General features: G+C 38.3%; 1 protein-coding gene across 9 annotated transcripts in view; it reads right to left on the reverse strand.

Annotated features, from left to right (window-relative positions):
• mast2 (microtubule associated serine/threonine kinase 2) overlaps positions 1–12,885 on the reverse strand; it is a 160,264-nt gene that overhangs the window by 82,898 nt on the left and 64,481 nt on the right. The gene's annotated exons all lie outside the window — the stretch shown is intronic.

A 12,885-nucleotide genomic window follows, 5' to 3' on the forward strand; every position in this document is an offset into this window, starting at 1 on the left:
AAAGTTCAAAAAGGCTGTAGTATAGTGATTGCATGAAGCAGGTCTGAGGCTGTTTAATCATTTCATGGAGCAAATGGTGCATAGCACTAAGCCTGTCAAGACTAATTGCTTGCAATGAACAAGCAAACGAAACTGATGGGGGTATGAAAGAGAAAAAGGGGGAAAGGCAAATTGAAGAGTAATATGTACTAGGAGGATATTAATTAACTGGGTCATTGTAACACAGAGAGAACAATATACATAAGAAGGAGAGTGTGACGCCTGTGGTGGAGTAGACATCATTATAATGAGTGATTGAAAACTGCTGGGCTGGAACAGAGGATGATGGACAACTGGAAAATGTGCCAAACAACAAAGAAACATCTATAGAATGACATTAAGACATTTAAGTTTATAATTTACAAATTATTTACAGGATAATTAAGAGCGCCATTAAAGAATGATGCTAGAGTGTTGTAGATGGTAACAGGAGAGTTGCTATGTGGTTGCTAACATTTTGGTTTACCGTAGTCATCATTTAGCATAGGATGCATGGGATAGACTGAACCCAGTTGCATGTGAGAGAACGGAGTGTTTAATTCAGGTTGTAGCTCATTCATATTAATTGAAGCTGGTGCTGGGAGTATGTAGGGCAGGAAGATGGCTGAGGCGGGGCCACAGGGGAAGATAGGACGTGGAGCAGCTGAGGTTCAGGAGAGGAAAAGTGTGAATAAAAGAACAGAGGGAGGGCAAGCGGAAGGATGCAGAAAGAAATGCTGTGAAACTCTTCTGATGGATGCAGCTGCAGGTGTTAAGAGATGCCACATCATCATCACATGCAAAGACAACTTGGCTTCCACCAGCCTCCCATCATACTGCGTGAGGACTAAACTGGCACAATTAGCAGTCGTGATATATAAGGATCTCCGTGTGTTGTTGGAAGGAAGCACCAAGTAATTATCCCTACTATTGTGGTGGGCTTTTGGCAGAAGAGGACGTCTAGCCCTTAATTCACTCATTCTGTCTTTTCCTGCGCTCCCTCACTCAGATGCTAATCTAGTGATCAGTCTAGCTATTCACACTGACTATCAAACTGTGGAAATTAAAAAAAAAGAACATGAAAAAACCCACTAATCCTAATTAGAATTTGCATATTCAAATTAAATCTACATTCCTAAGTGGAGATAATGGAGAGTGAAGAAAAACACAATGCTGGAGTGGAGATTGGCAGATGTGTTTTTCTTTTTTTACCTTTGAAGAATTAAAATGCAGTAATGATGTACCAGCATGCCAAGCAGGAAGCGTATTTGCCGCTTCTGTTTGACAGCTATGTTGCTTTTACCTTTATTTGAACTTTAACGCTTTAAGGTATCGCCAGCACTGTTTTTTCTACAGATCATTATGCATTAGCGTCGAGCTAACGCAACAATGCTGGAGCTACATTCTGTCAGATCTCTCCATGTGTAACAGCAGGCTGTCTCATTGGTATATCTTGCCGGCTGCGATATTCAAAGAGAGCTCATCCGTCTCCTACATACAAGGTGACAGTCGTCATCCCCCCCGTTGTAAGGAGCTTCAAAACACAATGCTGGCAAGATTATTCGGAACTATGCATTGCTCTCACCACAACAGGGCTTGAACAATACAGTGCTGCATGTGGTTTGATCGTGCAGATATTCAGTACTGTTTTGCTCTAAGTGGCAGTTGCAGGAATAGAAAAATGCATTCCTGAGTGGGAAAATAATTTAAAAAACTGGGTCGTTTGAGGTGCTTGAATGTATTAATGAAACTATAAGGCAGCAGGAAGAAACCAAGAAGAAAATAAAAAAATAAAAAATAAAAAAAAAAAACTGTAAAAACTGACCCATTTTTGAATTACTGAAAAGTCAGTGCTGCACTGAAACTACACTGACAAAGCAATCAGTAACGTGTTGCATCATATGTCTTCGATTCCAGCAAACATGTTTTGAATCCATGGACTTGCATTACAAATATATAATTATCAGCTTGTTTTGCAGAGACTGAAATTAGTGACCAATAAACCTTAACATAAGAAAAAAAATATTTAGGAAAAAAAAAGAATAAAAAAAAATCCTTATTTTTGGTTATTCCCCATTTCCTCCTCCTCCTCCGAAAAAAATAAATAAATAAAAAAAAAAATATATATATGTGCATGTGTATATATACAACAACCTTTTTTTGTCCATATGAAACCAAACCCTTATAATATAAAATTATTATTTACCAAAAAGTTTGGGGTAATTGCACTTTAGAGAGTATGATGCTACTAAAGATCCCAAGCTCCTCTAGGAGAGTAATGAAGTCATATTTGTCCCATCTTTGTCTCTGGCATTCTCCCACTATTCCTCATGTCCCCCATGACTGTGAGTCTGAGTTCATTACTGGTAGGTGAACAGACACTTCTCCGGTCGTCAGTATTCGACTCCCAGGTGCTATCAAACTCCCTGACACACAAACATCTTCAATTCACACTTCTGGCATATCCGCCACCCCCCATAAACCCTGAACGCATTACACACACACTCAGCACAAGCGTCTGCATGCTAGAGAAGGAACCTCATTTGTCTTGGTCAAAGAAAACAGCTACAGAATTTTCCTGAATAATAAAACAACCACTAAAACGCGCCTCTCAGGAAGACAACGAATGAGCGCTTGTAGTAGAAAATGAACATGAAAATGAAATCATAGAAGATAAAGAAAATTAAAATATAATGAGAAGAGAAAATAGACTGGGAAAACAATAGAAGATGGAACCACGCCACACCCAGACAAATAAAAGAGCCAATGAAGAGAAAGAGCCATCAAGGCATGAAGCCCATGTATGTGTTATGGATGGCAGAAAAGACACCAGATAGACAGAGAGACAAAAGGAGCAATGGTGCTCATTACTAGAAGCTGAAGGAGAAACGGCTGTGTGAGGGTAGACGGAGGTCTGGCTCCCCAGGGAGGACACCACACGAGAGGCAGACGATCAAAAACCGCCCCCAACTGCGCGAACAGACAGACACGCTACCAACATACTGCTATTTTGCTGTGCATTTGATTAATGCCAACTGAGAGAGGTGCTACAGCAGAGACCACTGACTTCAAGTGCCAGACAAAAGGAAAAAAGAGAGAAAGCAGTGAATGGAAGAAAAACAACATAGAGAAAGGGAAGTGACAGTCACGGTATTATAGTTTCCATCAAGAGAGAATTGTTAGTTCTCAGTGTAGGAAAGGAGTACAGTATCCTCATTTGTCCAAATGTGTTGTTTTTGTGAAACTGTGTTTGGAAACAGTATTTAGCCTACGGCCAAGTGCGGAGAGGGGGGTGTCCAGCCACTATTCTGGAATGTTACTCTATTCTTCACCCACAAACCAATAAAAAAAATGATTTAGTTTCACTAACTAAATATCCGTGGCGGGCTTTTAATAAGGGCAAGTTTTTATTGCTGCTTTTCTAGGTCCTTGATGAAGTGTCTAAAAGGCAAAATCTTGAGTAGAGGACACACTTTATTTACAACCTCTCATATAACTCTAAAGTCAAAATAAAATCAAAACTTACCCTATTTATTTTGTTAACACATGTTCCTGGTTTTATTGTGAATGATTCATTAGTGCATGTCATTCCAAATGAATGTTTTGAAAAAAAAAAACGTTTGTGTACATAATCTTTCATCAAAATGCTATGATTCGCTCTGGCTCTGAAATGAGCTTCCTTTTCAGTTGACGTCATCTAGGTTGTGCAGATATAGAAAATGATGTTATCAATAGCCATATAGAGAACAAATGATCCCAAGCCACATTGAGGCTACTATTGTAGGTGATGCAAAACATGATAACTTGATTAATGGTGTAATATAAGTTATAGCAACAACAGTAAATCATTTATTTGACAAAGAAAGTGTTACCATTGGGAAATACTGAAATACATCCTGCAAAATTGACTGTAACCTTGAACAGGCTCCACTTTTTTCACTTTTCACAATTCAATCAATTCCTGATGGATAAAATCAAGCCATTTTCTTCTTAATGTATATCTTGTTACACTGTAAAATGTCACATTACATAAATAAAATTTGCTGACTTCAAATATTTTCAACTGTTTGTGATTTGTGATTATGATAAAAAAAAAACTGGATTGTTAACCCATTTGTCATTGACTGAATATCTTTTAGTGTCTATCTTAATGGTTTATCTCAAAGACAATGGGGACAACACAGATTAAGCCTGAATTCATTACTGCTAAGTAATACTGTCTGCCATGAAGCCACCAATCCAAGTCTGGGTTTGTGTATATGCGTGTTTCAATCTCTGGCAGCTGAGTCCACTCTCTTTCTGGCATTTTCCCCTTCACCCCTCCTTATCTATTCAGTCTAAAACGATGAGCTCATGCTCTCATGTTGGTCTCAAAGTGAACTTATTGCTGTGCTCGTAATGCATTTATCCCAAGTCTTTGACAGGGCAGCTGGCAGCACTGGCTCACTACCCCATGCAGGAGCATGGTGAAATGCATAATGTAGACAACATTGTCTCGATTCACACCCTAGAGCTTTAAAGTCCAGGGCTGTATCCACAAAAATCACCCCTATACCCTTAAATGGGGCACTATTTGAGGGGACATCCATTTGTACTGTGTCTGAAACTATAATGGACGTTATTGAGTGTACTCATTCAATCCCACAATGCACCTCAATAAAGAGTGTCCAACAGCTAGAGAATACACATAATGCATTGTGAGAGACGCACGTTTAATTAATTCCCACGTCTGACCAGAAGATGACGTCCGCAGCTGAATCATCCATCCATCCATCCATCCACTGGTCCAATGTGGCTACTGCATAATATCATACAGATATAAATTCATATTTCATTTATTATTAAATTGTTTAATTATGATTTATACATGCTAGTTTCCACAACAGAGTTCAAGATTCAGACTTTTCATTACTACTGGAGCTGCCAGTTTGCTATGTATCAAAGATTATTAAGCAGCAAGCACACACTATGCAAAAGCAGCAGCCCTTCCGGCTTACTCAGTGTCCGAACTCACTTGTTTTCATTCACGCCTTCAAATGGACTATATTAGTCGAGTAATGGAATAGTGAATAGTTAATGAGGGTATATGGTGCGTTTTAGAACACAAGCAGTTTCAACCATTTTGGAATAAGACAAGGCTTTAGCCAAAAGGACTGAAAACAGAATATGGTTGTAAAAATAAAGAAAGAAATTGATGATCTCTATATTAGTCTTTTATATTTATTTTCTGCCTTCTTTCTTTGTTTCATCAATATCCTGTATTTTCCTACCTTCTGCCTCCCTTCAAACACAGGCCACATTTGTCTTAGTTAGGACAAATCAACCACAGATAAGTGCACAAACACAAAGGGACTCTTTTGCTATTTTTTCTTTCCTGGATGCTGATAAACAGGTAATCATGAAACAGCCTTATCATATTACAAAAACATGCAAAACAAGTTTCAGTAAAGAACTTATTTTCAGGGAAACAGGTACTAGGAAAATACAGTGAAAAGTGTTTAGAATGCACAGTACTGTTATGAGGATAGACAAAACTAGGACACGGCATCTCTGCAGTCTGAACGACCTTACAGAGAGAGCTTTCTTCAATCAAAGTGTGGTGCACTAGAATAATATGACTTCCACAGTGCTGGTGTTCATTTGAGCATACAGGCCGAAGAGGGGCTTAGGACAATGTCTACAATGGGAAACACTGTACATCCATTCTAAATAGCTATTCTTATTGTATACTAAGTGACTAATGTGCTGAAACCAGCTTTATCCTATAATTATGATATCAACCTATTCTTTAGGGCAATGCAGTATTAAAAGAGGAATATTAATGAGAATGTAAATCTCTGGGGAAACTAGACTAATGCTTGTTCTAATACATTGCTGAGTCATCAGAAACTATCCCTTTAGCTTCTTGGTAAGCAGCTCTTCTGGTCAGAGTGCGGTCACGAGTTATTTAGCGGCTCAATAGCTATGACTGTCGTTTCCACCGTGTGAAAATACAGTGCTGCGTCAGTAATCACAAAGCGTCAGTCATGCCTCCAGCCATGCCTCCAGTTTTTGAAATTAATTTTTTGTCATGAATTTTCCAAACTGAAGGTTAGAAGAGCACATTTACAAAAGAGAACAGCAATCATTGGGGTCCAAGCACATTGAAAAAGTGGAAAACATAACTACAATTGCTAAATTTCAATGAATAGATAACATGGAAGCTTTTGGTAGTTACATTTTAACAGATTTTGCATGCCAAATTTCATGTGAATCACACAAATGACCTCAGAGTCTATTCTAGGATTAAGGTCATATTTCATAGAAATGAAATATATCACAGACAGCACAGCAAAAGTGAAGGAACCATAATTCTATAGTTGCTTTTTGTTTTTATACTAAATATGGCTGTTACTGTTGAAAAAAAGAAAAAAAAAAAATCAAGATTTTCATAAAATATTCATAAAATGTAACATACTGTATAAATATAAAAAATGTTGACAAAAAAAAATACTTTTTTGAGATGGCCCTCAATTTCCTCTCACAAAACAGAATTTTTTCTTCTGCTTCTAAACCCTAAATGTTACAATTTTTTCTCTTACCTGCCCAGCTAGAGATGCAGCCAGTATCGATTCCTTGAGGATGCATAGTCTGACTCCGTACCAGCTCAATGAGCGCCTGCAGGCTAATGGCCTTCTGTTCTCATCACTGTCTGCTGGTATGATCCTGGAGCAGGCCATGGCCATAAGTGATCAGCATACACTCCAGACACTAGCCCTTCACCATTCCCTTTAGAACAACTGTGCCTGATTAAGACACTTTGAAACCTTTTTGACTACTTTTAATCTGCTAAAATAAAAGCAGATTATTTGATATGCCACTGTTTTTGCTTGCAAAGCCCCAATACCATAATTCCTTGCTGAATTAGAACCATTTGCCTCAATACTGGTAGTCTGCCAGAAGACCGATTAAATACACTGAAAAAAGTGTAAAAGTAAGTGGGAGCCAGGGGAGGCTAAGATTTATTTTTTATATGTATTATTGTGTGTATTACTGTTCACTGGTATAACAACTCTAGAGAAAAAAAAATGTACATAAAAAAAGTTGATCCAGTTTGAAGAAAAGGGACAACTATTTATCGGTGTCAGCAGTTGAAAATGAATAAGCATAAAGTGGGTCATTGCACCAGGGTGTTGTGGTTAATAAAAAGCAATAGGAGTCGAAAAATGTGCCATTACAACCTGAACTACCACCTAAAGAGCTCATCCCCCAAAAGCTGCACCATCTCCATCACCTCCTCCCTTTCTTTTCCGATTCAATACAGCCCACAGGTACAATCTCCTGATGTCTGAAATCCTCGCCTACAAACGCACCAGGGCATAAGAACAATTTAACACTCTAACCTGTCAGGAAATGGGAGAAACATAAAGATAAAGAGCCCAGCGGCACCTCTACTCTTCACTCGTCCAGAGTTCATCTGCACCTGAAGTCCAAAAGCCCTGACACCATCACCTCTATTTCTAGCTCATCAACACAAACAAAAGAGCTAGAAAATCGAGACCTGCATTCCCAGTGCTAATACGTTGACAAAGTTTGCAGTTCACGGATTAACTGCCTGAAACTGCAAGGTTCGAATTAGGTAATATCTTAACACAGATTAAGCAATACAGTGGGATCTACCAGTGTGCTAAGTCACACCAGAGCATGCAACATGCAAAAAAAATTGAATCAAGCCTGCAACATCACCATAGCAAAACAGCATAATCAGATTTTACCTCTTACAAAAAGGTTATTTCACTTCTAAGATGGATGGACATATTAATATTTTTTAAAGGTGAAATTCAAAAGAAAGAATAAAAGGGAGCACAAAACCTGACATTATGTAACAGGACAATCTCTACTTAACCTTTTAAAAAAATGACTCAAGTACTAAGCTGTCGTGTTTTTAAATATGGATGTAAGGCTGCAAAGTCTTAAGTGTTTGAAGAGGTTATATCAAATGGTTTAATTTATTTAAGTGTAGATTAGTTTATAATGCTAATCAAGTTTTCTTGCTTAAGAAATTCATCATTTAGTTTAACATGACTATTTAGTCATGGACCAACAACTTTTTTTGCTAAACCTTCCCAACATTGTGATTGGTTTACAAAACAATCTGTTCTGCAGCCACACAAACTGGTATGGTCAGACAGATATAATCATAGTGCTAGGGCTGATACTGTTTAGAGTTCATTTCAATAATAAATTGGGTAAATCACTCTTTTAAATTCTAATTTAAAGCTGCATTCCTTAACTTTTTTTGGTTAAAAATTATCCAAAATCAGATTTTGAGCAAGTACATAACCAGCCAGTGTTCAAAACTCTCTCTTTACCTCAGATCGATTTACAACGGTAAGCTTGTAATAATGTTTTATAATAAGAGTGGTACTGGTGGGTTTCCTCAAGAAATTCAAGCATGCAGCCGTTCATCTTTGCATCATTATGTCACATCTGTAAACAGAAAGAAAGGAGTCCCAGCGGATCATTTATAGCCTTTTACCACAGCAGCCAAAATAATTAAACTTATCATTTTGATGGCGGATTGTAATCCAGAAAGTTCGAAAAGACAGTCATCAGTGACAACTGGAGATCCACCCGCAAAAGACGCCGGAGTGGTTACAGAAACTGAAATCTACAGGTAAACACTAATAAACATAGTCATGCAATGCTGATGTTGTTAACACAAAATATAACATTAATAATAATTTACTTGGTTGGCATGATCAGAGCTAAGCGATCGTTAGATTTAAATCACCGTTGGCAGTGCGATTTATTGTAGGTCTAATGCTTTTTTCTTCAGTTGGTCAGAACAAAAGTGGCAGACATGTTACTTTTTCAGATGACATTTTCTGGTGAAAATTCTTATTTTGGTCATACTTCCAAGATGTAGAATCTGTGTTTCCAAAGTATAGTATCCACATCGATGTGGTGACTGACACCAAACATTAGATTTATCCGCACGGAGTCATGCCGATGCACAACGCAAGTAACGATAATAATTCTGCATATAACTGCAATTGCAGGTTTCAAACAGAGATGGCGAAAAAGAGGCAAAACTTCCAGACCACAGCTTTAAATAAATATACATTTTTACAAAATGAAGTTTATATAAACTAGGGCTCACAATAAATGATACAGGTCATGACAATTCAATACATTGTGAACATAGAGCTAGTTAGAGAGCTAGTCAGCCAATGCAGTACAATGTTTATCTATAATGAATCGTTTGAGCATTAAAAAGCTAATAATCATACACCTGTGACTCCATATTCTAAATTAATGTACCAAGCTGCTACATTGTTTGCCAACTATGAACAGCCTACATATAAGCTACATTGTCAGAAAAAGTTTATTCTGATTTATTAACAATTTGATAATGGGTTTCAAGTAGGGCTGGGCGATATATCGCATGATATCCTAGATGAATCGCCTTGGATAATGAACACGATATTGCGTAGCTTGTCAGTGGATCTACGGTTCTGTCTATTAAAGGTCCCGTTTTTTTTTTTTTTGAAGCTTTGATTGTGTTTATAGTGTGCAATATAACATGCGTTCATGTTTCAGGTGTAAAAAAACACAGTATTTTTCACATAATTTACTTATCTGTATACCGCTGTTTCCACGGTCATAAAAACGGGCTGATGACGTCCTTGTTCTATGAAGTCCCTCCTTCAGAAATACATAACGAGTTCTGATTGTGCCAGCGGTTCCTGTGTTGTGATTCGACAGCAGCTTAGCGCTCCTTGCCCGGAAAGGTCACGCCTCTTACCATAACGTGTGCTGCACATAGTTTTACATGTGAATTATTTATTGTGGTGTTGTGCCGAATGAACACAAAAGACAATAATTCCCGAGAGACTGAACTCTTTAATCTCCACAAGCAGCGACAGAAAATGTACAACGTTAGCACTCACTCAGAAGAGTACCTCATACGGAAAACAGCCATATACATAAACATAGTCCCCTCTTGTGGCCATTATGTGCACTGCAGTCCAACATTAACTATTGCAGTATACCACAATTATAATTTTCGGGAACCGAGTTAAACATAAATTGTAACCATTGATCTCTAAGTACAGCGTCCCTGGGAAGGCCAAACAAAGGTGATTGGACTGCAGGACGAAAATAACACCGTTTCGACGACATGGTGACAAACACACTCCACAAATGCAACTCTTGCTCTTCTCCGTGGGAGCGCAACAAGACCACGCCCCCTTTTTTTGTGTATTCCTGTGGGAGGAGGTTAGTCAAAAAACTGTTTTAGTGACGTCATTAAAGAAGGAAGTAGAGGGATGTAGTCCAAACTGGCCGTTCGATGTAGGCGACTTCTGTTAAATAAAATATCTCGCTTGGCATTGAACTTTGAGCTTTAAAATTTTACAGATTTTATTTATACTCTAACAACAACATTACACACAAACTAAAGTTTGAAACATGGGATCACGAAGAACGGGACCTTTAAATGCCGCTCCATTTGAAAGCAGGTGATGGCGATTTAGCGGTAATCAGGGAACCGGATTTACTGACGAAATGCGCGTGACAATCGCATGCGATATATCGCCCAGCCCTAGTTTCAAGCCATGCCTAAATGCCTAATGAACAATTTAAAGCTGTGACCAAAGAGTGTTTGATTGTCAGGGACATGTGGATCAACACTGACATTGAGGAAAAGGCATTTAACAGGTCTGGGCCTCAGGAGACCACTCAAAAGCATTACGGAGATTTAGCCCCCCCCCTTCAACCTCGTCCCATAAACACTGCCAAATACGGCTTTCCAGGACATTGCGTCTCGCACTGACCAGCCATATTGGGCCCAGTCCTCATGTGACCAACTGCCCAGACCACTTTAGAGCATTAAGGGGATGCCTGGCTTAAAGCCATGATGACCTATTCATCAGTTATCAGTCAATAGGTTCGTAAAAAAAGGACCCCCAGAGAAAATGTGCATACATTACCATTCAAAAGTTTGGGGTCAGAAATATGCTTTGATTTTAAAGAATTGTTCAAAGGAGACAGTAAAGACTTAAATTGTTATGAAAAAAAAAACATCTATTGCAAATAAATGCTGTTCTTTTGAACTTTTAATTCAACAAAGTATCCTGAAACAAAAATGCATCATGGTCTCCTAAAAATTATTAGGCAGCAAAACTGCAACAAATCAGCATATTAGAATAATTTCTGAAGGATTACTTGACACTGAAAAACTCAGCTGCTGAAAACTCAGATTTGCCTTCACAGGATTAAATTAAATTTTTAAATATATTAAAATAGAAAAAAGGTTATTAATATTTCACAATATAACAGTGTTTACTGTGATTTTTAAACAAATAAATGCAGCCTTGGTGAGCATAAGAGACTTCTTTTAAAATCATTTAAAAACCTTACCGACCACTTTTGAATGGTCGTGTTTGTGTTTCTAGTGGTGTTGTTCAGATTCTGCTGACAGACTCAGAATGATTGTAGAAACAGGATATGAAGTTAAATGAGATGTTACAGTAGATAGCGGAATAAGCCCGCTGCTTCATCTCACTGTCCGGCTCTGGCAGACAGAAAGCCCTACGGTGGATTTATAGAGACAAACCCTCCCCACTGCACAGCTGAGTGAACAGACACAACACAGAGTTCAGCTCAACCACATCCAATCCCACAGCCAACGGGCAAAAACACAGACACCCTAGCACAAAAGACAGCACTGAGCGCAAGAACTGCAAAGTGCCTTAAAACCCCCGCTATTACCCCGAAAAGAAACAAACTGTGCCTGTGCTGCTCTTCAATGGCAAAATGCCTTTCCAGTGAATGACACTTCAGTGCAATCCTGCACCGCTCCATTTCACAAGTGTCTTTTAAATATTATCCAAATTACAGCAGGACATTGTAATTTCTCTTTTCATCTTGTTTACCAACATCTTATCACTGAAAACCACTGTGGACAAGGAGCTAAATTACACAATCAAATAGCTTCTCAAATAGCAGTCTGAATCCCGCACTGCATTGTGTAGATAACACTGTGTTTCAATTAGAGTAGATACTATGGATATGAGATATGAAAAACACCCTTGTGCATCTCCTGACATCGTACTTAGCATCAAGAGGCTATGTTATCAAATTTAGCAGCAAAGTTGTCATCTACTTGGGTTAACTAGCAGATGGACTTACTGAATGCAATTACACAACATGCTCTTGGACTGTTACAGTGTTACAGGAAAAAAAAAAAAAAAAAAACTGACTGAAGGGCGTAAAAGAGGTGGGCGTGCAAAAAGCCAGGAATATATTTGTTGATGTGTGTGATTACACTCCCAGTTTAGCGTCTGCGTCAGGTTATTAAGTGTTAATGTGTGTGTGTCTATATATATATACACAAGCGTGTTTTTGTCGTGTCAGCGAAGTCAGAGCCACTGTTCTTAAGGGACGGGGGTGGGGTGTATGTATATGATAACTGCCCCAACAAAGAATTGAGTTTGGCCCTATCATGAGGGGGATTCAAGGCTTACCGCAGTAGTTACGAATCCTGATCCTTGTACCTAGTATATGGAAAATCTAAAACACTATCAGATCACATTCTAACTTAGTCTAATTAAATCTTTGTTCGGTTGTCCAAACAAAAAGTTTGTACCCATTTAAAACACTGAGTCATGATGATGACTATTGACAATTCCTGTAATTCAAATATAAATTGAGACAGGAAAGCTAGTAAGCAAATTATTTGAAGAATGAGGGACAGACAAGCAGATACGAGAAGGAAAATGCTGAATTTAGCCATGAATTAATTTGAAATCCCTCCCTGAGCACGGCAATCTGTTATCACCGAGACACATTCGAAAGGTTCACACTGCTTGACAAAACTGGATA

Source organism: Chanodichthys erythropterus, chromosome 21, assembly GCF_024489055.1.
Source record: "Chanodichthys erythropterus isolate Z2021 chromosome 21, ASM2448905v1, whole genome shotgun sequence".
NCBI classification, from domain to species: domain Eukaryota; kingdom Metazoa; phylum Chordata; class Actinopteri; order Cypriniformes; family Xenocyprididae; genus Chanodichthys; species Chanodichthys erythropterus.